The following is a 3,583-nucleotide window of genomic DNA, read 5'->3' as shown; positions in this document are numbered from 1 at the left end:
TGTGAAACTGGTGATGTCAATCTTTTTGTGTGTTTGACAGAAAGACATCAGCCCAAGGGACACCTGCCCACGGGGCTCAAAAGTTTTAATGATAAGGTTTCGCTGTACCGTTGTGTCCAAGTGCCCTACAGAAACAAGGGTGTGCAGATTTGTTGGCGTCATGGTTGCACCACTACTACAGCAGAAACGGCATGCTTCTCGCTCAACCAGGTCAACAATGTTTCTCCGGTAATATGGGTCAGATCATTTTTCTTCCTCTAGCGAATCTCCAGGACCACATTTTACATTCAGAAACCATGTCGTGGGCCGTTCTAAAAACTATTCGCGTGTCGTTAACCATTTGTTTACACTTTGTTCAGTCATGTTACATCATTGGCTAGCTAGCTAACAACCTTGTAACTTTACAAGTATATCCAAACATTTCAGGGCACAGAAAGAAAGGAAACGGGATAGCTTCTTCAGGAGATCAATGATCATAGCAATGCATGACAGATCTCTTGTCTGTCATCATTACAAACCTGACATTTTTAAGGAGACAGTGTACAATTTTCAATGTATGCTGAACAAAAATATATACCCAACATGTAAAGTGTTGGTCTCATGTTTCATGAGTGGAAATATAAGACCCCAGGAATGTTCCATATGCACAAAAAGCTTATTTCTCTCAAATTTTGTGCACACATTTGTTTACATACCTATTAGTGAGAATTTCTCCTTTCCCAAGATAATCCATCCACCTGACAGGTGTGGCATATCAAGATCAAGAAACTAATTAAACAACATGATCATTGTGCTTGGGACAATAAATGGCCACTCTAAAATGTGCAGTTTTGTCACACAACACAATGCCACAGATGTATCAAGTTTTGAGGGAGCGTGAAATTGGCATGCTGACTGCAGGAATGTCCACCAGAGCTGTTGCCAGAGAATGTATTGTTCATTTCTCTACAATAAGCCGCCTCCAACGTCATTTTTAGAGAATTTGGCAGTACGTCCAACTGGCCTAACAACCGCAGACCATGTGTAATCATGCCAGCCCAGGACCTCCACATCCAGCTTCTTCACCTGCGGGATCATCTGAGACCAACCACCCGGACAGCTGATGAAACTGTGGGTTTGCACAACCGAAGAATTTCTGCACAAACTGTCAGAAACCGTCTCAGGGAAGCTGTGCTCTTCATGGATGAAACCCAGTTTCAGCTGTACCGGGCAGATGGCTTCGTGTGTGCGACAAGTGCTACCCATTTATTTATATATTTATTTTTTTGCCCTGCCTGCTCATCAACATTTTCTGGTGCGGTTGTTTTTCTAACGTTCCTTTGTTGCCTGGTCAGACTCTGGCAAAATATCATCAAATCAGATAGGGCTAGTCATAGTTCAAGTCTTTGAGACAAATAAGCCAATCAGAGTGCTAGGGCGGTTCCCCCCATGAAAATGAAAACTAAGAAATGCCAATAAGATCGTGGCTGTAAGTCTTTTATCAAAAAAAGTACAAGACCGTGACAGACAATCCAGTCAGAGGCACTCAGTAGCAGTTATTTTGGTCTGTCTTCACCTAAAGGATTCTGTTGCTTTATCAGGTAAGAGAGGACTACAGATGGTGTTTATGCATGTACCAACAATCAAAGTTGATTTCAAGAAATATAAATGGAAAGTTAAAATATGCACTTTTCTCTCTCCGGACCTTGAACTTAAGCATGAGAATAGCATACTATTCACTAGCTATTCGTTGGCAGTGGAGATCGAATCAATGAAGGTGTGGCGGATGTATGTCTACAGATATACCGTAATCTGAATTTGACTTTACAGGTGAGGAAACCATGAATAAGGTCGAGCAACCTGCCAGTTCCAAGTGGATTTATTTTTCTCCAGATAGAAATAACACCATTCTCCATGCACAGAAGTGTATAAATTGACAATTGCTATTGATAAGAACTATAGAGCATTGGGAAAGTATTCAGACCCCTTGACTTTATCCACAATTAGTTACCTTACAGCCTTTTTTCTCTCATCAATCTACACCAAATACCCCATAATGACAATGCAAAAACAGGTTTTTATACATTTTTACACGTTTATTTAAAAAATTTAAATGGAAATATCACATTTACATAAGTATTCAGACCTTTTACTCAATACTTTGTTGAAGCACATTTGGCAGCGATTACAGCCTCGAGACTTCTTGGGTATGACGCTACAAGCTTGGCACACCTTTATTTGGGGAGTTTCTCCCAATCTTCTCTGCAGATCCTCTCAAGCTTTGTCAGGTTGGATGGGGAGCGTCGCTGCACAGCTATTTTCAGGTCTCTCCAGAGATGTTCGATCGGGGTCAAGTCCGGGCTCTGGCTGGGCCACTCAAGGACATTCAGAGACTTGTCCCAAAGCCACTCCTGCGTTGTCTTGGCTGTGTGCTTAGGGTCATTGTACTGTTGGAAGGTGTACGTTTGCCCCAGTCTGAGATCCTGAGGGTTCTGGAGCAGGTTTTCATCAATGATCTCTCTGTACTTTGCTCCGTTCATCTTTTCCTCAATCCAGACTAGTCTCCCAGTCCCTGCCGCTGAAAAACATCACCACATTATGATGCTGCCACCACCATGCTTCACCGTAGGGATGGGGCCAGGTTTCCTCCAGACGTGACGCTTGGCATTCAGGCCAAAGAGTTCAATCTTGGTTTCATCAGACCAGACAATCTTGTTTCTCATGGTCTGAGAGTCTTTAGGTGCCTTTTGGCAAACTCCAAGCGGGCTGTCATGTGCCTTTTACTGAGGAGGGGCTTCCGTCTGGCCACTCCCATAAAGGCCTGATTGGTGGAGTGCTGCAGAGATGGTTGTCCTTCTGGAAGGTTCTCCCATCTCCACAGAGGAAATATGGAGCTCTATCAGAGTGAACATCGGGTTCTTGGTCACCTCCCTGACCAAGGCCCTTCTCCCCCAATTGCTCAATTGAAGCGGCCAGCTTCAGGAAGAGCCTTGGTGGTTCCAAACATCTTCCATTTAAGAATAATGGGGGCCATCCACTGTGTTCTTGGGGACCTTCATCGTTGTAGAAATGTTTTGGTACCCTTCCCCAGATTTGTGCCTCGACACAATCCTGTCTCAGAGCTCTACGGACAATTCCTTCAACCTCATGGCTTGGTTTTTGCTCGGGCATGTACTGTCAACTGTGGAACCTTATATATAACCTTATATAGCCTTTCCAAATCATGTCCAATCAATTCAATTTACCACAGGTGGACTTCAATAAAGTTGTAGAAACATCTCAAGGATGATCAATGGAAACAAGATGCACCTGAGCTCAATTTATTTATTTTTTATAAATTTCCACAAATTTCTTAAAACCTGTTTTCATTTTAGGATATTGAGTGTAGATTGATGAGGAAAACATATAATTTAATACATTTTAGAATAAGGCTGTAACGTATCAAAATGTGGAAAAAGTCAAAGGGTCTGAATAGTTTCCGAAGGCACTGTAGGTAAATTAGTAATCCGTTTGGATAAGGGGTTTGTAAATATGAATGACAATTGTTTTATATCTATTTTACCTTATGATCGCTGGAAACAAATGTGAAACCAGTCATGGAAAC

The sequence above is a fragment of the Salvelinus namaycush genome, chromosome 36, assembly GCF_016432855.1.
Source record: "Salvelinus namaycush isolate Seneca chromosome 36, SaNama_1.0, whole genome shotgun sequence".
Lineage (NCBI taxonomy): Eukaryota > Metazoa > Chordata > Actinopteri > Salmoniformes > Salmonidae > Salvelinus > Salvelinus namaycush.
Note: the sequence above shows the minus strand (reverse complement) of the source record.